The sequence below is a fragment of the Chiloscyllium punctatum genome, chromosome 27 (genome assembly GCF_047496795.1).
Source record: "Chiloscyllium punctatum isolate Juve2018m chromosome 27, sChiPun1.3, whole genome shotgun sequence".
Lineage (NCBI taxonomy): Eukaryota > Metazoa > Chordata > Chondrichthyes > Orectolobiformes > Hemiscylliidae > Chiloscyllium > Chiloscyllium punctatum.
The window spans coordinates 14,154,777-14,179,047 of NC_092765.1; the positions used below are offsets into that span (position 1 = coordinate 14,154,777).

Here is a 24,271-nt window from a genome sequence, read left to right on the forward strand (position 1 = left end):
GAAGGTAGTAATTATGCTGGAATCAATTCAGGAAAGGATTGCTAAACTAATATCTGGAATGGGCAGCTGCCTTATAAAGAAAGGTTATACAGGCTAGGTTTGTATCCACTGGGTGTTAGAAGGATATGAGGAAACTGAGTCTTTGAATATCTTTAAGGCAGAGATTAGAAACCCTAGTGTGGAAGCAGCCCATTGAACACACACTAACCCTCTGAAGATTATCCATCCCAGTCCCAACCTCTCTCTGTAACCTTGCATTTCCCACGGCTAACCCACCTAGCCTGTACATTATGGGACAAGTTAGCATGGCCAATGCACCTAGCTCACACATCTTGGGCGTGTGGGAGGAAACCAGAGCACCAAGAGGAAACCCAAACAGACACGTGGAGATTTACAAGCTCCATACAGGCAGTCACCCAAGGGTGGAATTGAACCCAGGTCCCGTGAGGCAGCAATGCTAACCACTGAGCCATTGTGCCATGTCGCAGTTGATAGGTCCATGACAAGATCAAAGGTTATCAGGAGATACTGTAGAATAATCAGATGAGCCAGGATCAAAGGCTGAGTGGCCCTCTTTCTGATCCATGTCCATGTATTCTTATGTATCAATTTAAATAAACTCTCTGGAAATAAAAATAACTGGCCTCAGTAAAAATGTTCATCATGAAATTAACTGATGGTTCTTAATATCCAACTGTTGTAACATGCCTGAAGAGGCTGATTAAAAATATCAAAGGCTGAGTTTTGATGAGGTGTTTTTACTTTGAAGAGGACAAATTACTGCTATTGTTGCACTAATCCTCCTGGGCAGAGAATGTAAATTGTTGTTCCTTTAGTTGGTTAAATAGTTAATTTGGTGGTGTTTTCTTATATAGGATTGGTTCTACTCATACCTTTCTGATTTCTGTTGTTTTTGCGTCACTGGGGACAGTAGCTATGTCCCAACATATGGTCCAGGAGGCCAGTGTTCAAGTCTCACTTGCTCCTGAGATGTGTAATGACATGTTGATTAGAAGATGATATGAAAAACGCATGCGGCAAGTATTCTTGTGACACAGTGGTAGTGTCCCTACCTCTGAGACAGGGTTCATGTTTTCAAGTCTCACCCACTCCAGAGATGTGTATTAGCATCTCTGAGCAGTTTGGTTAGGAAGTAGAAAACACACATGGTCCCATCATAAGCCACATCCCAATACAGAGGATAATATTTCAATATACAAAGCAGCTGTCAATATTCTTGTGAAACAATGGTAATGTCCCTACCTCCAAGCCAGGATGCCCAGGTTCAAGTCCCAGGAAGTCCAGAGGTACATAATAATATCTCCCAACAGGCTGATTAAAACAAATCAACAAAATAGCTGGAGAAGCTCAGGAGGTCTGGAGAGAGAAACACAGGTAAAGTGCAAGTCCATTCTGAATCTTACCTCTAGTGGTAGTCTCCTTACCTCTGGACCAGGAGGCCCAGGTTCAAGTCCCATTTGTTCCAAAGATGTATAACGATATCTCTAAGAAAGTTGTTTAGAAAAAAATCTGCACAAGAAAATTACTGTATTTCCATAGGAGGGGGAGTTGGCTTCTATTGAACAGTGAAAGTAAGTGTTGATTGAAAGGTTCACACAAAATATAAAATCCTCAGGCTAGAATCCAACTCTCCACCAATTCGCCAGCTTCGGTTTGAACAGAGGCAGGAGCAGGGAAACATCTCACAGGGCACAGCCCAGATCCTACCATCTCCAGCCTGCTTACTTCCACTTCCTTCAAATTGCTAATTTTTATCTTTTGAGTTCCAGAAGGAAATGGGCAGTACAATGAGGTTAAACGCTTATATTGCACAGTTTGTAGATCAGAAGGATTAAGAATTGTTTAAAAATCGTAAACCCAACTGAGGGTATTTGAATGTCTTTGTGCCCGAACCAGCCCCTGGCAAACCCTTGATGTCCACTTTCTCTTCCCTCACTCACCCCCAGTTTGAAGAGCCTGCAGTTGGACAGGATGTCTATTCCTAAAGCCGTGCTGTCATTGAATTCAACGTAATGTCCGGTGAAGAGATTCCTCAAAGTTTCCAGTCAGAATAGTCACCCCAAAAACCTATCTACTCTCTACTCCCTTTGTGTAAATATTGGGAGCTAGGGGTTTGAGTTCCCCATTGATCGGATACTGACTGGAGCTGCAGTGAAATGTTTTGAGGTTTTTCAAACAATTAAGATTTGAGATAGACAGACATAAATTGTTAACTTTAATTACGTGAGTCTGAAATGAGAAGGAGTAATTGCGGATTTAGATCTAAGCAACTCTGAGGTGATGTCTAACAAAACATCTTCATACAAAGAGGAGTGAAATTCCAGAACCTTCTCCTCCAGAGATCCTTGATTGATGGAATTTGATTAGGCAAGGGAATTCAGAATACTAAAGGCCTGCAGCTAGGTGGAGTTAAACTCCTAATCAGCCACGAGAAAACTAATGAACACAAATCATCAAAATAAGCAACACAGCTTGATTAAACATCCAAACAAAGCACTAGAGGCTGTTTCTACAGAAATAGAAATCAACACAAAGAAATTCCTAATGTTATGGTTAAACCACACTTAACTGAACTTTCCTCAGTCCTTGGACTGGATTTTCACTGTTGGGGAGGGGCAGTGCAAGGGATGAAGGAGGGTCTGAAGTAGGTGATATGACAGACCCATCTGAAGTTAAAGGTTCTCACTTACTGTAACCTACTGTCAATCCAGGGAGGTGGTTGCATGATGGGGTAAGCCCACTGATCCAAGATTATGGTTGGATGCAGGGTGAGAAAACGTCAGGGTAGACTAGTTGGAAGGCCTAACTCAGTTCTCTGGGAATTAGTTCCAGTTGCTTCAGATGCTGTTTAAGCTCTGTAGCCTTCAGCCAATGCACCACCCTCACCAACCCTCCATGTCACTTCACACTACCATGTCTTGTCTGTGCCAACCCGTCCATCTATATCATCTTCTCTTCTCATTCACCCAGGGTCCAACATGGACAGAGCTTAGGGGCCACACAGAGATTGGCTACTAGATTACTTACGGTTTGGAAACAGGCCCTTCAGCCCAACAAGTCCACACCGACCCTCCGAAGAGCAACCCACCCAGACCCATTCCCCTAATATTACCCCTTCACCTAACACTACGGGCAATTTAGCATGGCCAATTCACCTAACTTGGACATCTTTGGATTGTGGGAGGAAACCGGAGCACCCGGAGGAAACCCACATAAACACGGGGAGAATTTGCAAACTCCACGCAGACAGTTGCCTGAGGTGGGTATTGAACTCAGGTGTCTGGCACTGTGAGGCAGCAGTGCTAACCACTGTGCCACTGTGCCACCAATTAGATAGACCCCCACTTCAGCCATTCTCAATCCGACACCACCTGGTCACCAAAAATTGTCCCATTCTCGAAATAAATTTCAAATTTCTTTTGAAGACAAACATTCCTTTTTTCAGACTCTACATCAAAGACATCTAATGCTTTTTAAACCAGCAATCAAGCTGTGAATTCAGAAACCCTTGCTGAGAAAACTGATGGCTTTTGAAACTCAGCCAAGTATTCATAATGACTTAATAACAACCTTTGGAAAAATGCCAACTCTATTAACATTCCATGAACAGATTTATTTTGTTTTTCCAAGCTATACCAGATCTCCTGTCAATCAAAGCGGGATTATAAAGGATATTTTAATGCTCAGTAATAAGTTTGACATTTTTTTATATGTTTAACAAGCAGGGGATTGAAATTAAAAAGTGATGTCATCACACTTTAAAAAGCAGACATGATCCACTCACCTAGAGTAGGTAAATCTACTGCATATATTCAGGAGTCCCACATATAGGAATAAGATCTTTGGACCGGCTAAAATTGTAACTCAGTACTGAGTTCAATTGACCATGTTGAGTTCAGATTTCCCTCCTGTAAGAAGCACATCCTTCTCCCATTCACCTGACAGAAAAAATGGTCATTTTGTTAATCTGCATCCAGGTGTGTTCTAGCCACCATATTTAAAGGTCTGCAGCGTCTGGATGGCCCATAGAAATCTACCCCTGGACACTATTGCAAATTGAACATAGAACCATTAGAAAAATATAAACATCACACGTGGTCACCAATTGGGAAAGACAAAAATAGGCTGAGGTTCTATCGCTAGAAAGGGGAAGGCTAGAGGCGACACTTTTGGGGTTGTTAAAATCATGAAGGCATCTGATGGAGTAGAATAAAGGGAGATGATTCCAGTACACGAAAAGATCCAAAACTAGGGGATCATAATTAAGACAGTCACTAATAGTTCCAACAAAAGCACCAAGAGAAATGTTTTTACCCATACAGTAATGCGAAAGTCAACCTCATTCTAGGATAGAGTGTGTGTGACACCTCGTTCCAGGATAGAATGTGTGTGACACCTCATTCCGGGATAGAGTGTGTAGGACACCTCATTCCGGGATAGAGTGTGTAGGACACCTCATTCCTGAATAGAGTGTGTAGGACACCTTATTCCGGGACAGAGTGTGTGTGACACCTCATTCCGGGATAGAGTGTGTACGATAACTCATTCCGGGACAATCACCTGATGAAGGAGCGACGCTCCGAAAGCTAGTGTGCTTCCAATTAAACCTGTTGGACTATAACCTGGTGTTGTCTGATTTTTAACTTTGTACACCCAGTCCAACACCGGCATCTCCAAATCATTCCGGGATAGAGTGTGTGTGACACCTCATTCTGGGATAGAGTGTGTACAATAACTCATTCCAGGATAGAGTGTGTGTACCACACCTCATTCCGGGATAGAGTGTGTAGGACACCTCATTCCAGGATAGAGTGTGTGTGAGACACCTCATTCCGGGATAGAGTGTGTACGATAACTCATTCCGGGACAATCACCTGATAAAGGAGCGTTGCTCCAAAAGCTAGTGCGCTTCCAATTAAACCTGTTGGACTATAACCTGATGTTGTCTGATTTTTAACTTTGTACACCCCAGTCCAACACCGGCATCTCCAAATCTTGATTAATGTAAGGTGAGATCAAGGTTTGTCCTCATTTCCCTGTGAACTGATTGTATGGTGGGGTTTGGAATCTGGGTTTACTGCCCCTTTACCTGCTTCTTGTATACAGCTGTTCATGTTAACTGCTTGTTTGTAACTTGTACTGGTTAAAAAAAATATATAAACAGGGGATTCCAAAACTCCTCAGTTTCGGGGCTGGGTCTGAGCTGGCTGGCCACAATTTGTGCAACATTAGAAAACTTTTTCTTTGTGTCCCCAATCCTGGTTTTCCTTGAGTTAACACTGCAGTATTAGAATTCAGATGCCAGTCAGTTTCATACTATAAAGTCATTATATTCTAAAGTGTTCTAGTTTAGTTTGTCTTTGACTGTTTGGTCATGGAGAAATTAATCTATTTTCTTGGAGCAATAATAGAACAGCAGGACCCCAATAAATGAACATCAGTGATAAGTAAAGCTGTCCTGTTAGTAACTGTCAATCAAACCTTAGACCTTGAAGCTATTGAAAATGAAACCAATCTGTTTTTCTAATTTGGACAACTAAGTGACAGTGAAATATTAATTTATTTGCGAATACTGCCATATACGTGCTAAACTTTAAAATGTCTGCAAAAATAAATTCAGTACAAACCTGGTGAATCTAGACTTTACAGATTACTCAAAAAAGTTTCTTAGAATATAAACAGCTTTCAAGCAAGATCCAGATGGTTTACCTTCCAATTTAAAGAGATAGTTTTGCATGACATGTGGAACTTCCAGAAAAAGGATTGGTTTGTAAACAACCCATATTTATATGGCAACTTTTTCCCCAAACCTCTGGTGGATACTTCGGACACTGGGTCATTGGAACATGAATTGTGGACTTTTTAATGTAACATGTTGAAATTTTAGGTAGAGATGGAACACTAGTGATATTGAATCAACCACCCATTATCATTGGCTTACAATCTCACCAACATTGCAAGTTCACATTTAATTTAGTCATTCAAAAAGTATGCTTGTTACACACATATGAATTAGGAGTGGAGTACAATTTACAGCCCCTCAGGTTTGCTCTGTCATTTAACAAGACCATAATAGACAGGCAGGAGGCTGGAAGAATACAGCAAGTCAGCAGCATCAGGAGGGACAGGCAGGAGGCTGGAAGAACACAGCAAGTCAGGCAGCATCAGGAGGCGCAGAAGTCAACCCTTCTTCAGGATGGGATTTAACAATCTACGGAATTTAACAGGACCATGGTTACTCTGATTGTTATCTCATCTGCATTTTCTCATCTACTCTGAAAACCTTTCACACCTAGTTTACCAAGGCTCTATCTACCCAGGCTTAAAAGTATTTAATGACTTTGGGAATATTCGGATGATTAGAATCAGTGATGCTCAAGACGCTAGAACTGGAGGAGTGCAGATATCTCAGAGGGTTCTAGGGTTGAAGGAGCTCACTCAGATAGTGGGAATTGGGGGCAGTTATGGAGGGTTTTAAATTCTAGCTGGCCTGCAGTCAATATTATCATACCTGCATCAGAGACTGGAACGTTCTACGTAATATATGTATCAGTGTATCTCAGTAAAATATGTATCTCCAGTCTTAACATAAGAACATTGCAAATAAGAACAGCAGCAGCTAATTTGACCCCTCAAGCCTGCCCTGCCTTTCAATAAGATCAGGGCTACTCTACCTCAGACCTCACCTCTTCTTTCTTTCCAATTCATCATTGATTGATTGACTGATTTATTGTCACACATACTGAGAAACCTTGAAAAGTGTTGTTTTGTACGTTACCCAGGCAGATTGTACCATACAAAGTGCATCAGGGTAACAGAAGAGAGTGCAGAACACAGTGTTACAGCCACAGAAAGTCCAGAGAAAGAGAGAGAAAGATCAGAATTAACAAATGAGAGGTCCATTCAAAAGTCTGATAACAGTGGGGAAGAAACATGAAAGCAGGTTTAAGAGAAAATTGCTAGTAATTCTGATAGACTTAGACTTAGAATTGAGGTTTAAATGAGCTGAACGATTATAAGATAAGTAAAAATAAGATCCACTGTAGACAGCTCACAAAATGTCACCATGCTCTGGGGCCATCTTGATATTCCTATCAATTCATAGCCATCAACTCCCCAATATTTCAATAATCTATCTACCTCTTCTTGAAATGCTTACAATGATTGAGTCTCCACAACTCTCTGGAAGAGAAATTTCTTCAGATCCTAGTTTTCAATCAATGTCCTTTAGTCTGTAACTATCTACCTGAGATTGAGGTTCGCCATTAGAGGAAACATCTTCTCAAGCCCCTTCAGAATTTTGTACAATTCAATAAGAGCAATCGTCATTTCATTGTTCTAAATGTCAATAATTAAAGGTCTCATCTGTTTAGCCATTCTTAAATTGCCTCCAATGTCAATATTTATTTCTTTAAAATTTGGGGCCAAAAATATACATAATACTCCATATATAGTCTCACCAACACCTTGAATAATTATTACAAGACTTACTTACTTTTACTCTCAAAACACCCAGCAAAGGTCAAAATTCCACTTGCTTTCTTAATTACTTGCATTCTAACATTGTGTTTCATGCACAAGAACACCCAGATCCTTCTGCACTGCACTTTTTGAATTCTTCCTACTAAAGAGCATGACCTCACACTTTACAGCATTAAATTTCATCTGTCATTTTTTTTTGCCCACTTGCTCATTCTACCTCTATTCCCTTGCAAGTTCCTGATGTCCTAATCACAGTATATCTCCTACCTATTTTTGTATTATTCGTCCCCCTTCCTCCAATAAATAATTGAGGTCCCAAGACTGGATCTTGTGACATTGTCCTAGTTATATCTTTTACAACATGAAAAAGATCTAGTAATCCCAACTGTCATGTTAACCAATTCTCAACCAATGCTAGTTCATTACCTCCAAACCTGTGAGCTCCTGTCTCCTGTATGTGATATCTTGTGAATACCTTCAGAGAATCCAAGTACATGACATTCTCCTTTATGAACACTGCTTGGTATATCCCTGAAATACCCACGCAAGTTTGTCAAACATGATTTACCGTTCACAAAACCATGTTTTTTTCTGTTTAATTGTGTTCAGCTTTTAAAAGCATGCTGCTATTTCCTCCTGACAAACAGATTCTAGCATTTTTCTGATGATTGAGGTTTGGCTAATTAATCCACAGTTTCCTGCTTTCTCCCTTCCTGGACAGGGATGTCACATTGGCGATATTCCAAGCTGCTGGAACTCTACCAGAATTTAGTGAGTGCTGGAGTATTTCCACCCCAATGCCTCCACTATCTCTGCAGCCATTTCCTTTAATACCCTTTGTTACAGGCTATCAAGTCCTGGCAACTTGTCTGTCTTTGATCCCATTAGATGGTCTTTCCCAAGTACTGGTGTCAGTACTCCAGGAATTGGAACTCATTTCGAACCATGGAATCCCCACCGTATAGAAGCAGGCCATTCAGCCTATGACGTCCACACTGACCCTCCAAAAAGCATCCCTCCCAGATTCACCCACCCCCATCCCTGTAACCCCACTTTTCCCATGGCTAACCCACTTAACCTACACACGTTTGGGCAATTTAGTGCAGCCAATCCACCTAACCTGCACATCTTTGGACTGTGGGAGGAAACCAGAGTACCCAGAGGAAATCCATGCCGATATGTGGTGAATGTGTATATTCCACACAGCCAAAGGCTGGAATCAAACCTAGGTACCTGGCACTATGGGGCAGCAGTATTAGCCACTGAGCCACCATGCTGCCCACAGCAGTCTTGGAGTCACACATTTACCTCTCGAATCCTATTTACCCATGCCAATTTGCACATTATTACTTTTGCAGTACTGTTTTTGAATTTAGTTACTTGTAAGCTTTGCCTTTGCAATCATTGCAAATGACTTGTTGAAAGTTTCAGGTCTGCTTTTTTTGAGCAACTGTCTTGATGATTGTCTCATGTGATTGTGTTTCTTGCAGACTATGCAAGGGACTGGCTCTCAGTCAAATGCAAGGGACTGTCTCAGAACCAGGAGTGTACAATTCTGACAAGATTCTGCATTTAAAACTACCTCAATATAACAATCATATTAGGCTAAAAAAAAAACAGGAACAAATGTCTGGCACTAATGACAATGTTCATTCTTCTACTACCAGATTTAAGAGTTGAGATTGAGCCGATGAAATTCCAAGTAACAAAACTAAAAGTTAATGTTTATGTGTAAATTAATAATTGCAATATTCACATCTCTAAGGTCTTCCACAGTGAACAGAGCAGGTTGAGCTTGTTTACATACAATTGAACCCTTCCACTCAGCAAGAAAATATGAACTATTAAATATGTTTTCTTGCCTGGAAACTTTTAGCTTGACCTGGATGAAGACATTATATTTCCACGCAATATCATACATTGATCAGAATTCTGATTTAATGTGAGGGGAACTAAATAATCCACAGGGATTTAATGCTGATTCCTTTGTATATTTATGCATGGTTTAGTTGCAGAAATATACCTGTATTGGCAGTATAGCCAGGAATAATTCCTGACTTTTTTGCAATTGCTTGAATTCTTACCAGTAAATCTTGTCTACAAGCCCTGGGACTTTTGCCAGACTTTCAACTTTTTCTCCCCAAGGTGACCAGGCCCATCACTAAAACATATTAAACTGAAGCTTTTGTTCAGTTTCTGAGGAGTCTCTAGGTGAAGAGTACTGCTCTCCCTTTTCCTACCCTGTCGACAGCAGATAAGGGGATTAAGCAGTAAAACCTTTATGTGTGCTAGCTCAGTATCTTCAGGATGGTTTCATCAAATTTCATAAGAAAACCTGTTTACATAATTAACCCTTTGAAGACAAGAAATCCATAGCTTCTTTCAAAGTATTTCCTTCTTCATGAAAATAATCTTCCCTGTATCTCTCCCAAAGAGATTATGTTTAGCATCCCTGGATTGATTCTGGATATTTGTCATCTATATTTGTTGGCTGTGGTCTCCAAATGGGTGGCATTTTTGTTAACAGATATCCACATTGTAACCATCAACAATGTACCATACCAATGTTTTTTTCACAATGTGGATCAATGAGAATATTATTTTCTGAAGAGTTTTGGACAGTAGAGCAGAGGACTATGTAAACTGTGGAGCAGAACAAACAGAAATTAACTAGAAGGAATCTCTAACTCAAGGAGATTCATATCTGGATAACTGAATAGACCTACCCATCTGAAATAGAAAAAAAAGAATTTGCATAAAAGCAAATTACTGTGGATACTGGAAATCTGAAACAAACACAGAGAATGCTGAGAAACTGGCAGCTTCTGTGAAGAGAGAACCAGAGTTAATGCGTCAAGTCCTAACCTGTTATGTAGAACTAGTGGTGGAGGCAGAAACCCTATTAACATTTAAGAAGTGCTTAGATGTGCACTTGCAATGCCAAGGCATACAAAGCTATGGGCCAAGTGCAGGAAAATGAAATTAGAGCTGTTAACTGGTTAGGTTTTGACCAGCACAGACTTAATGGGCTGAAGGGCCTTTTGCTGTGCTGTAGATCTTGATGACTATATGAAGTCTCACATTCTGTTAAATTCTAAACAGGATGTGGTGTATGTTATATGCAATAAAAATGTTATAAGAGTGTTCCATGTAACATAACATGCAGTTGCCACTTTGCAAAGTATGAATCAACCAATGCTGAACCTATTTGCATTGGGCAGATATTACCCTGTAAAGAATGCCCACTCAGCCAACCAAATGGAGGGACTGTGGAGGCAGGAAGTCATGTGACCATGCAATGTGATCTCCAGAAACAACCTTAAGCGAGGCTGCATTGGAGCATGACACTGTAGAAATATCCACCCCTTCTGCCATCTGTCCATCAAACACCAAAAACTGTTTATCACTGATCCAAAACCAAAAGAATGCCAGGCATTTCATTGTGAATTTCAGTTCCTCATTTTAAAGGGACTTTGTTCCTTGGGAAAGGTTGATACTAGTATTAATAATGGTGGTTCTGTGCAGGATTTTGTGTTTACAGTCAGGACCCTGACTTCAGGGTCAAATAGGGTCTCCACTTCCCAATATCTGCCAGACAGTGCTTTTCCTTGAACTGCCCGATTAGAATTCAGGGATAATTGCTTGCCATCCAATTAATAGAAAATAGGAGCTGCAGTAGGCCATTCAGCCCTTCAAGCCTGTTCTACAAAGATAATGGACAGGCTGTTGAAGCTGGAGGACCAGGAGGAGACCATTCACAATAGGAGGATCTAAAGCCTGCAACTAAGAGGAACAGAAGTGCTTACAGTTTGAGACATCTTTGCAAACTTGAATTAAGAACTGGCCAACATTGAAGAGAGGAATTCTATTGGCAGTGAGGCAGGCCAGGCCTCAAAGCCTTCCTGCAGCATTGTGCCAGCCTCCACCCCGAGCCCAATACCAGGAGGCAGTCATCAGACAGCATTCCTCTACCCAAAAACCACAGGGAAGTCCCAGTCAGCCTCTGATCATTTGCTTAATTGGCAAACATTTACTCCAAATGACTACCCGCCAAAACTCTTCCATTAACCTCTCCAATCCTGCCTCTGGGAAAATCATAGATGGGACTGACAAATTGACATTGAGGCCAGTGTGCCCAATTAGCTCAATGAGGTAAAATCAATGACTGCAGATGCTGGAAACCAGATTCTGGATTAGTGGTGCTGGAAGAGCACAGCAGTTCAGGCAGCATCCAACGAGCAGCGAAATCGACGTTTTGGGCAAAAGCCCTTCATCAGGAATATAGGCAGTGAGCCTGAAGCATGGAGAGATAAGCTAGAGGAGGGTGGGGGTGGGGAGAGAGTAGCATAGAGTACAATGGGTGAGTGGGGGAGGAGATGAAGGTGATAGGTCAAGGAGGAGAGGGTGGAGTGGATAGGTGGAAAAGAAGATAGGCAGGTCGGACAAGTCAGGACAAGTCAAGGAGACAGTGCTGAGCTGGAAGTTTGAAACTAGGATGAGGTGGGGGAAGGGGAAATGAGGAAGCTGTTGAAGTCCACATTGATGCCCTGCCTATCTCCTTTTCCACCTATCCACTCCACCCTCTCCTCCTTGACCTATCACCTTCATCTCCTCCCCCACTCACCCATTGTACTCTATGCTACTCTCTCCCCACCCCCACCCTCCTCTAGCTTATCTCTCCATGCTTCAGGCTCACTGCCTTTATTCCTGATGAAGGGCTTTTGCCCAAAACATCGATTTCGCTGCTCGTTGGATGCTGCCTGAACTGCTGTACTCTTCCAGCACCACTAATCCAATTAGCTCAATACTCGTCCATTTTGAGGCAAAGAAATCAGGTCTATGAAACTGTTGGATTATCATAAAAATCTGACCAATAATTTTCACTGCAAACCTGCCATCTTTACCAAGTGCATAACTCTGGGTGGTCAACATCAATGTGGTCAACTCTTAACTGCCCTGACATTATCTCCAAAGCTACACAGACAACTCAACACCATCTTCTCAAGGGAGAATAGGGTGGAGAATAATGTAAACTTTACCTATCGTGCTCTCACCCTACAAAAGAATTAAAGAGCAAAACAAAACCTTTTGAAATTGTAGTTGGTGATCACGTTTTTTTCCTCGATGAATCCACCTTGTAGCTGAATAAAAATCATTATTTCATCTGCAAAACGTTGGACTCCTGAGCATTACGGTCAGAGAGGAGTGCTCAAAAATAAAATTATTGCAAAAGCACGTGCCAATGTACAATATGGAAAACCAAATACCTCGAGTTTATTATGTAAACTGGCACTGGTCTTGCAAAAATACTTGTGACATTCTGAAAAAAAAATGAAGATGACACCTGTTCATGTGGATTAACTCATCTGCATGTATATGGAAAGATAAATGAAGGTGATGACATGATTCTGCAAAGCAAGGAGATTTTGTCACGCTGCTATAAGAGAAAACAATTCCAAAGTGCTCCTAGTGCCCCAAAAAGCAATAGAAACAGAATGAAATTCCTAATGAACAGGTTATCCATTTTACATTCTCAGAAGCGAACATAAAAATGCATTACTAGTGGCAAATCACCATCTCCAGTCTATTTTCCACCTCCATTCTTTGTATCAGCAGTGAATCAATATACATGCAAATACAGTACATATTGCATTAGCCTTCAGTGTTACAAAAATTTATTGTGTGTAGAGCCCCGATTCTACTGAGCACTTCTTTCTTGATATAACTCTCATCATGCATGAGGAATAACTTCCATTTAGACTTACTTAATGACCTTTAAAAGCTGGATGACAAATTTCATGCCAAATGACCCAATGCTTTTTTTATGCAGGGCTAATTTATGGCAGAAGTCGTTTCAAATGGCTACATTCATGAAACAAAGTTAATGGCAATCTTGCTGAAACCGTTTTTCACAGCTGGGCTCGAACCCAGACTATTTGATGTCTCAGCTGGTTGGAAACCTACTGAGGAAAATATTCACGCTGAAAACAAACTCAAGCACTTTTTGAACAAAAAAAAACGGTGATGGTTGGCGGCTTTTGAGGTAGTCCGAAAGATGCATACCTCATGGACAAATACATTCATTGCAAATCAGTCTGCCCAGTTACTTATAAAAAGGATTTTTTTAAAATTTAGCCTCATTTAAAAGGACACAATATTGCTAAATGCACAGGCTCAAGAACCAAAACACGTTACAAAATTTTACATGGAAACTTTTTGGGATTACAGGAAGTGTGCCACGGTTGCTGTGTTACTCCGTTGTAATTCTATTTCAAATGAATAATTAGTATGAGGCAGTGATTGTTTCCAGGAAGCTCTTCAATCAGTAAGAACTATTACAGGAGAACATAAGCTGAAAGTGATTACACACAATGCTCTTACCTGTTTAATATCAATTTCAATGTTTGTGTAGGAGTCACCTATTTCAGGAACATACATAGTCCCACATTAACACCTGCTAGACTCTCACAACTCAGTGTTGTTCCAGGAATGGTAACTTAATCCTGACATTTCTCAAAACAATTCTGTTCAACAGACTCTATTTACTGAGATAGTTATCTCTCAAGATGTTGTCTTCTACAGAGTATCAATAGGTTCTAAGCACTGAGCACCTTTCATGATAAGCTCAGAACATTTTCAAGAAGAATTACTCTACACTTTTCCCTATTTTGTTAAAGACAGAAAACCAGGAAGAAATTATTTGGGGTGTGTTGGCAGGGATCCAGGAGTCATTTCTAAAAAGATGACCACCAGTGTTAATAGTGATCTGATCAGCTCTCGTGATCTGCCGTAGATGCAGTGGGAGGCTTTTACCTTCAGCAAGGTGCTTGTGAGGCAGCATCAATGTTGGCTCCCATAACATAAGAACTAGAAATGGCACTGGAAGATTCAATAGATGTTTACGACATCTGGGATGTATATATGCATTAGAATCACAGGCCCTGCCATGTCTTGGTGAGTACTGAGCAATTCAGTTACACACTATCGACCACTTTTTAAAGTGTGCCACACTTCAACTGACCCCAATACAATATGCGACCTTTATACTCTAAAGTCACATGCCGTGATCTGGTGTTGATATCATGAACTTGTCTGTTAACGGTATACAGTACTGCATACCGGCAGTGAAACGTAATTAGGAGCATGTCACAAAGTATGCAGTCCCCGGTTATCAGATCCACCATCCCAATCCACATTGTGTTCAGGTTCGTGTAATCTCTGGAGAGTGGAGTACATCAGTAGAATTGAAAATATAAGATCTAAATAAGCTCTTACAACATCAGGTTATAGTCCAACTGGTTTATTTAGAAGGACTAGCTTTCGGAGCGCTTCTCTTTCATCAGGTGAGCGGCCCTTCAAAAGCTAGTGCGTCCAAGTAAACCTGTTGGACTATAACCTGGTGTTGTGTGATTACACCCCAGTCCAACACCGGCACCTCCAAGTCATAAATAAACTCTGATTCACTATAAGCCTTCTACAGAATGTATCATTCCAAATATTACATGAGTAAAGCAATGCCATATCTTGGCTTAAGCTAGGCTGCCAAAACTTTATAATATCTACATTCTCTAAAAATTTACATAACAAGGGAGCCAGTGACAAGTGGCGTATCACTGACCTTGCAGTCTAGAGGCCCAAGCTAATCGTCTAAGATCAAAAACAGAAATTACTGGCAGAACCTGAGTTCTGAAGAAGGGTCACTGGACCCAAATCATTAATTCTGCTCTCTCTCCCCAGATGCCAAACCTACTGAGTTTTCCCAGCAATTTCTGTTTCTGTTTTTGACTTCCAGCATCCGCAGTTCTTTGGGTTTTTTTGTTTAATGATCTCAGGGACACGGTCTCATATCCTACCTGGTGGAATTTTAACTCAGTTAATGAAATCCGGGTGTAAAATCCAGTCTAATAGTCACCATTGTCAAAAAAAACCCACACTGGTTTGAAAATGTTCCTGTAGTTTAATTCTGCCATCCTTACCTGGTCTGGCTGACATCAGATTCCAGACACACCACAATTAGGTTGACTCTTAAATGCTGACTAAGGTGACCTCTCACTGGATTCTAAAGAAGGGTCACTAAAGTCTGCTTTCTCTTCACAGATGTTGCCAGACCTGCTGAGATTCTCCAGCAATGGCACATCAGATTTTTCAGCAATATTCCAAAGTATCGATATCATTTCTCAGAAGTGGGTTCTGCAATATTTAGTCATGTTTGCCATAAATGAGCTGGTGCTCCAGCTGTGAAGTCCTAATGTTTAAAAGTATATCAGTTGAAGCTGTTTTATATGGGTTCCTATTGTTCCTATATTTTAAAGAGTATAATGTTACAACATAAAGTTGGACATTCCCATGTTTTATCCGCTACATCGTGTATGTCAGTACATCCACCAAAACATGAGATAATGGTATCTCCTATTGGCATATGGAGGGAACAATCCTTTAAAAGGATAAATGACAGCATATCTAGAATAATGATTTAATATTTCTTGGACTGCATTTATATTTGTATCTGCTAGCAACAAATCAATGGCTTTAATTTGGATTTCAGCCAAACAAAACTACTGCTGGTACCTCGCTCGCTTTAAGTCTTGCCGAGAGAGAGTCTGGAATGGGCAGTATTCTCTGGCTTTCAGTAGCTGGAAATATTTATAGAATGGGAAAGAAAGAATCCTCCTACTTCCCAGAAATTTATGTTGGGTTTATATAGATTTCAGGAGTGCTCAGTGGTATTGCATGGGGAGGGAGGGAGCTATCCAGCAGATTCCTTCTCCAGCGATTCCGTCATTGACCCGGTTTCAACTTCAGCTTTGCACCAGATATGCATTGCAAAGACAATACCAATTTGCATCAATTCTCACTTGGAAGTAACAGCACATCCTTGTATTTTGCGGTGACTAAGTATGGGCAATGCCTGCCTTATGGACTTTGCATTTTACAAGAGGACTATTAGTGAATCAGTCAAGTTTAATTTGCTTCACACTTCAGGATGTATGTTACACATATTTGAATAACACAGACCTACATGGGAACCAGCAAGGTGGTTTTAAAACCTCCGTATGACCATGCCTCAGTATAATTGCCACATGGAGGCAACAGAGATTGGTGTAATAATCCTTAAGTGCTCAGATCAAAAGTTAATGACCTGAGCAGCTGAAATAGTGCCAAATATAGGCTTTGAGTTTGATTTCATATCTCATTCTCAGCTGAAAAACTCATTAAAACTTTGATTAGGTCTGTTAGAAATGCAGGCTGTGCTCACATAGCAGGGACATGCTGTCTCTACCGATTTCCTGTCAGTAATGATGTCAAGGACGATGGTAGGAAAGGTTACTGGGAGGGACTGTGCATGGTACAACTGGGAGAAAACCGTTAGCCTGGTAATGAGGGTTTCTGGGTACTGGACTAAAGGGCTTGCCATTCTTTCCCTGTGCTCACTACTGCCCCTTGTGACCTTCATGGGTAGTCTCAGGAGACAAAGGCAGGCACAGGGTTGAAAAGGAAGACCAACCCTGGTTGTGGAAGACCCACAAATGCAATAAAATGTGTGGTGCAGAAATCGTCCCCGTCATCTCTCCTTGACAATTGGCACTCTTCCACAAAATGTCAGAACCAATCAAGCATCCTTTTGCTGTAGGTGACCTATGATAAAGAAATGTCTTTGATGCGTACAGATGGTATTCTGAAGGAACAGGATTAGAAAACTGATCACATTTCTAAGATTTCTTTTTAGTGTGTGACTTCAGAGATTGGAAGGGGATCTTGTGCCATCTTGCTTGCAAACAAGCAAATAAACTTGATAAATGGGTTGACACATCAGCACCCTGACAGAATGTTTGCAGCATCATGTCATTGTGTCAAATCTATTTGCAGCTTTCCTTTCTTCTGGGGTTTGTTAAGAATTAAGAATTGGAAGCAATTTTCTTTATTTCTTAGCCTCAAGCATATTCCACCTGAAACGCAGCAGTTTCATTTTTGTGAACTTGTGCTACATGGACTGTTTTACATCTGGTTTTATTTTCTTCAGCACAATGGCCTAGATTAGACAGCATCTTCATCTGCTCTTCTAGAAACTATGGAAAATATTCTTCAGGCACTATTTGGTGTGACATTGAACTTGAGTTTCTGAACTCAGTTTGATAAGGATAGTGCATAGTGGAAATTTTCTGAACATGTAACAGTTTGTCATGATTGATCTTGTCGGCATTCATACTTTAACAAGTATGGTTATCTGCCTAGGAAATTTCATGTCACTGTTCATGGGTTCTGTACGTCCTTATGTGGCTGATCAGCCTGATGCTAGAGCCACATCTCCAAACCCACAACGAGGAGGTGTTTCCGGGAGGTGGAATTGGTCCTTGTCTTGAGATCATTGGTATTCCTTCCTCTGGCTTCCTTTACTATTATCCCTCTTGCTGACGGGTGTTCTCAAAGAATTGTGTCCCTCAAGTTGGTTTCTTTTGGATGAGGATCACCCAGGTGTTGATATCCAAGTTGTATTTCTTGAAGGAAGCCTCTATAGGGAGTCTTTGAAATGCTTCAATTATCCTCCTTTCATTCCAGAGTCTTCCTTGTGCTGGGTGAAGATGATTTCCTTTACCAGTCAGAACTCAGGCATCCTAAGCATGGGGCTGGCCCAGCGGAGTTGCTTTTGGATGATCATGGCCTTGATGCTGGTGGTATTCAGTATGTTTGTTAGTATGCCTGTCCTCCCAACTGATGTGCAGAATCCATCTCAATGAGCATTGATGGCACTTCTCAAGGTTCTTTGTGTTGGTGTCTATATACTGTCTATGTTTTGGAGCAATATAGAAGAGTTGGAAGGAAGACTGCCTTCTACACAAGGATCTTGGTGTCAGCATGGATATCACGGTTATTAATGACTCCCATTCATAGGTATCTGGACATTCACAGATTGGATACAATATTGAATCTCTGCATCGATGTCAGCCTTTGGTGAGAGATAACTTCCCAGGGAAGGGAAATGTTCCACATTTGTAAGGGTTTCTCCATTGATCTTAACAGAAGGACGGACTGGAATTTGACCTGGGTTTGGTTGGTAAAGGATTTGAGTCTTCCCGAGTTTGAGGCCGAGAGCAATTCTTCGGTCTACTTCCCCGAAGGCATGAAGTGAGACTTGAAGTTTCTCTTGTGAGAAAGCAGAGGTGACATTTTCACCCACATGCTGAAGCTCCACAAATTAAGTCAGTGTCACTTTCTTCTTGGATTTCAACCGGTCAAGACTTTTGTTTATCCTATGGACAATGTCCACACCATTGGGAAGCTTGTTCTTGAATGGTGATGAGAGCGGGTTGAGAGCGATGACACACTCCTGCTTGACTTCTGTCTTGACACCAAAATGCTATGTCATGGAGCTGGTGAGGATAGTCACTGACATCTTGTTGGGGAGGAGACGGAGAATGTTGATGAATGTCCCTGGACAGGCAACCTTTGACAGGGTCTTCCATAGCACTTCCTGATTGACTGGGTCAAATGCCTTGGATAGTGAATGAAGGCCATGTAGAATGGTTGGTGTTGTCCCTGGAATTTCTCTTGGAAGTTGTCAAGCAGTGAAAATCATGTCTGTAGTTCCACAGTTTGGTCAGAAACCACACTTTCAGATAGGACGTCCCCTGAAACTGGGAGAAGATGCCTAGATGATCTTCCTGGTGATGGAGAACAGGGAGATTCCTTGGTAGTTCCCACACTCCACTTCTTTATTGAAGATGGTGGGAATGGCAGCACCCCTGAGATTGGAAGGGATTTTTATTTGTCCCACATTTTCAGGACCAAGTGGTAAGCTCTACTCCTCCATGTTTGGAACTCCCTGCTGGAATCTTTCTACCCCGGTGGCTTTTCCATTCTTCATGGGTCTAATAGAGGCTTCAACTTCTGCCACATGAGGTGGGAGTTTGAAATCTTCTTTGATAGGGAATTAGAGGATCTCCTCAAACTTGTCATCGTTGACAATTGTACTGCAGTTTAGGAGTTCGTTAAAGTGTTCACTCCATTGAAGGCTGATTTTTTTTTTCCCTGTCACTCAAAAGGGCGCCATCCTTAATCCGCACCAATTTGATGCCAAGAGTGTTGAGTCCTATATATTGCCTTGGTGGCATTGAAGAAAGCCCAGGAATCATGCATGCCACCAAGCAGTTGCAACTCTTTAACAATCGCAGAGAGAAATGTTTCTGAATACCAACCAAAAGTCTTCATGTTTAAGAAATTCACGCATTCAGACTAGACAACATAAGAAAGCTTGCCATAGGATTTCATCTGAAGTCAACAGCATATTAAAAATGTTTTATATGTCCCTGGTTTGATCTCACACCAAACTTTAAAAGGAACATAATAGTTCTGGTATACATTGAGCTCTTCATCTTTCTGACAATGAAAGATTGCTCTGTCAATATTTGTGAGGAAAATATTGGCAATAGTTGGCAAACCAAACAGTAAGTTTCATTCACACTGCAAATTCAGAGACAATACAACACGGTTTCTTTCTAGCAACTACAGTTCCTAGTTTTCCATCTGTTAATAAATGCTGCTTTATAAGGAATGAATTATTCCAGGATTCCACATCAACTATTGTGCAAACTCAAGGCATCAACACAATATCCATAACAGTGCTTCCCTATTCAGAGTAAATTGCCTCGATATAACAGCTTGCATTCTACAGCCCCTTTGGAGAAGTAGGTTTCATCCATGAGTGATCTTTCAGTGGAAAAGCGCAGAAATAAATTATGAATTTGGTCTCTGTTCTGTGTTGAGGAAACTGATCTCAGCTGAGGTGGCAAGAACAATTGGCCTCTCTATGAAGAAAAACAAACCACTCAGGGTTTCTCTTGAGTGGTGCCTCACAATTAGTATGCAGTATATCTTCAGGAGAATAAAGGCAAAACACTGTAGATGCTAGAAATCTGCAACAAACACAGCTGAAAACATAAAGCTGCTCTGGAGCACTGAAAGCTCCCCTATTCTACAGGCCGTGCGACTAGCCTGCCCCCTTGTTTCCTTCCCCCTACTTTGTCACTCCACCTGCCAACTTCTTATACCTGCTCTTGGGCAGCCACCAATGAAAGTTGTTAGTGAAATCCAAAGTCCAGTCTCTGGCTGAATTCAAGTTCCCAGGTCCAAACGTTTTTTCATTCGTTCATATGATGAGGGGCCACTATCTTGGGCAACACGTATTGTCCATCCCTAATTGCCCAGAGGGCAGTTAAGAGTCAACCACATTGCTGGAGTCACTTATAGGCCACACCAGGTAAGGATGGCAGTTTCCTTCCTTAAAGGGTATTAGTGAATCAGATGGATTTTTCAAACAATCAGTAATGGTCATCATTAGACTCTTCATCTCAGATTTTTATTGAAATCAACTTCTGCCAGTTGCCCTGGCAGGATTTGACCGTAGGTCACCAGAATATTACCAGGGTCTCTAGATTAACATTCCAACAATAATACCATGAGGCCATTGCCTGCCCATTGATGAGAAACTGAAAATGAGCCACAAGCAGTTTTCACTTTCAGAAGGGATTGCAGAAAACTGTCAAATTGCATTTGTTCCAAGAAATAGACAGCAAACAAAGACTTGCATTTATATAGTGCTTTATGTTGTGTCATCCAGACGATAATAACTCCAACAATTCTGAGGACATGAGTGAACTCCTACCGTATCAATGTTCCACTGATTGGTTTAGTAATAATTTGAAATTTAAGATTATGATAATGTGAAACTTAATTCACTTCATTTTGGGTGCACTTTACCTGACATCAAAATTATATTTAAAATTAAGTCAAATTGAGAATATATAATTGGAATACTCATAACAAAAATGCAATGAAAACATAATTATATAAACATTATTTGATTAGATGTATTATTTAATAGTTGTGATGCTTTTTATAATCACGTTATGGTCGGCAAATTAGTACCTGAAATAAACTATTGGGCATTTGAAGAGAATTGTCAGCCTGGCATTTCTAATAAATGGCACAGTAAAAGCACAATTGTACATGACTAAGATGAGGAAAGTGTTCTCATGTTCCTAACTGAATCAATTTAAAGATCTACAATGAGGTAGATTAACACTGGTTTGGTTTAGGTTCAGGGGGTGAGTACTTGCCACAGGGAGCACTCTGTGCAGCTCAGAACTCAGAAAACTAGAAGATGCTTCAATTGAAAACATCACGGTATGGATAAAACTATCTTCATGATCATTCTTCACATGACAAAGCATCATAGGCCAAAAACTCTATTCTAAGTACGATCTCTGTCCAGAGACTGAAATTGCAGCCTATACTTGGTGTGGGTCAAATGCGTTTATGTGTGAATGCATGATTTCATAAATAGTGTATTGCTGGTCATTTCATTTTTTTTAGCAGACCCTTCCTGCCTGGAGAATGTTTGGTATGTTTTGTTTTGGTAAAGAGACACGCATTGCTGGAGAGGATGGGAAAAGCTTCCAGCAGTCTCACAAAGCAGCTCGTGGGCTTTGCCTGCTTCAATTACAAAGGGAGCCAAAGACGGACCTAGAACTTAAACTGCTGTGCAAATATTTATACTTAATTCAGCATTTACAGCCAATATTTACTTCCTTTCTTGCTGTGCCAATATCTAAATTAACCAATTTTATTTTGAGTGGAAGAAGCACATCTCATGTCAAAGCAGTTTTATTCTGTCTGTGCTAATTCCTCAGTTTTCTCTTGGTAATATTAATTTTATGCACATGTCAAACTGAAAAATCTTAAAAACGAATTCATTTCAACACCAATATGTTAACAGTATAAAACAATTTATGCCATGCCATGAGGGATGTGTATAAATTAAAAAGTGTATCTCCGCCAAATTGTATTGAGACCTTTCCGATGTGTTGTTCGAGATGCTTCGTATATCTATCCATTATTTGTCTTGTCACATATTGCACCTCCTGCTTTCAATCCACGGCAGAATTTATTTTTATTTTTATCATTGCATACATGCTGTATCAAGTTCAGGCTTTGTAACTTTGAATATTTTTCCCATGTTTTATTTATGTAGCTGAGGTTATTTTGTTATTGGCTTTCATTGTAAGCAGCATTGCTCGGAGACCATTTGCATCAAAAGTTTAACTAAGGGGAAAGTGATGAAAATGTACGAATTATAAAAAGCATTATAGGTGATCCACAGGTGATCTAAGAATAAGTTATAAAAAAATCTTGCAGCTACGCGTTGTTTCAGTTCTCCTGCCACTATTTTTGAACATCAGTTTTATGATAGCCCAACATTGGAACTGTCCGTTACAAAGGAGTTACTCGAGACATAGCAACTGCTCCAGTGGTATGGTTACAGCATTGGGCTAGGAGGTGATGCTATGGAGTATTTTTAAAGAAACTGCCTTCCCAATTCCATCACCCTCTTGTAGAGAGAGAAAACAAAATCTGGCAGAAAGAGAAACAGCACAGGAAATTTGCTTTTATTTTTAAACCTGTACATGTTTTTCCATAAATGAGACTTGCAGCTAACATTTCACAAGTGCTTAATTTTTAGTTCGGTGACTGAGTCAGCTAAGAGAAAGCGAACAACCTGATCATTACCTTGCTTATTTTCGTTGACATTTAAAATACAGTGAGATGCCTTCATAGAGTCCCTACAGCATGCATGGAGGCCATTTGGCCCATCAGGACTGCACCAACTCTCCGAAGAGATTCTCACCAAGATCCACCAATTCCCAAATTTAGCATGGCCAATCCACATAACCTGTACATCTTTGGACTGTCAGAGGAAACCAGGGCACCCAGCCAACATGTGAACTCTACACAGACGTCACTCAAAGCTGGAATTGAACACAGGTGCTGTGAGATAGCAGTGTTAACCACTGTGCCACCATGCCAACTAAATGCTACAATGTGTCACCGTTGGATTTGAACCCAAGTCCCAAAGACCTTTCTTCTGCCTCTGGATTATTAATCTAGCCATAATATCAGGAGCCTTATATTTCAGCTGACCATGTCCAAGCCATTGCTCAGAGTTCCTGACTGAAGACAGTCCCACTTGACTTGACTGAGCACTGGTCCACTCAGACTTTGAGTCATGGCCATTTGGGTGAGGCACGCACAGTGTGTTTGCTGTTTGTGCAGGTGACACATTCTGACGTAGCACTGTGCCACACAGCAACATGCCCACTCTCTTGACTGACTCTTGGGTGGTCAGAGTCAGTGATTTTGTATCATTACAGGGCTCTAACATGGTGTAGTGCCATGGATGGGGAACCTGTGTAACTTGGCTCCTAGTTACAATGACAGTCGATCAGATAGATGATGATGTGAAGTGGAAGTACATTGATGAATGTAAGCTTCACTTTCTAAGGAAGAGTTGCCCATGTCACCTATGTATCCATAGAAGCTTTTCTTTTTCATTTCCCTCCCAATACACTTCAGTGCAAGTGACTGTCTTCAGAACCATTCTGAGGAAACGTTACTGGACTCGAAATTTTATCCCTGCTTTTTCTCCACAGATGTTGGTAGATCTGCTGATTTTCTCCAGCAATTTTTGACGATGACCAGGTTATCTGTTTTTCAGGTGGGACACTGGGATGAATGTAGGCCATGGACCCGTTACACCTATGTGTAATGGATTGAAAGGATTCTGTTCAATGTCAGAGCTGATAGTTACTCCTCGGACAGTGCAGCATTCCCTCAGAACAGCACTGGCAGTGCCAGGCTCCATTACATGCTCAAGACTCTGGAATGAGATGTGAAACCACAATCTCCTGACTCAGAGAAGAGAATGTTGCCAACT

The 24,271-nt window shown here is 40.9% G+C and overlaps 1 protein-coding gene and 1 long non-coding RNA gene across 5 annotated transcripts in view; one reads left to right on the forward strand and one right to left on the reverse strand.

Moving 5' to 3' along the window:
- Positions 1–24,271, forward strand: part of pacrg (PARK2 co-regulated) — a 279,295-nt gene that overhangs the window by 89,604 nt on the left and 165,420 nt on the right. The gene's annotated exons all lie outside the window — the stretch shown is intronic.
- LOC140453442 (uncharacterized) overlaps positions 1,235–24,271 on the reverse strand; it is a 121,620-nt gene continuing 98,583 nt past the window's right edge. The window contains exons 2-3 of the long non-coding RNA XR_011952387.1: positions 3,806–3,959; positions 1,235–1,377 (exon numbers count right to left, since the gene is read on the reverse strand). This is a non-coding gene — a long non-coding RNA (uncharacterized lncRNA). The remainder of the gene's footprint in view (positions 1,378–3,805; positions 3,960–24,271) is intronic.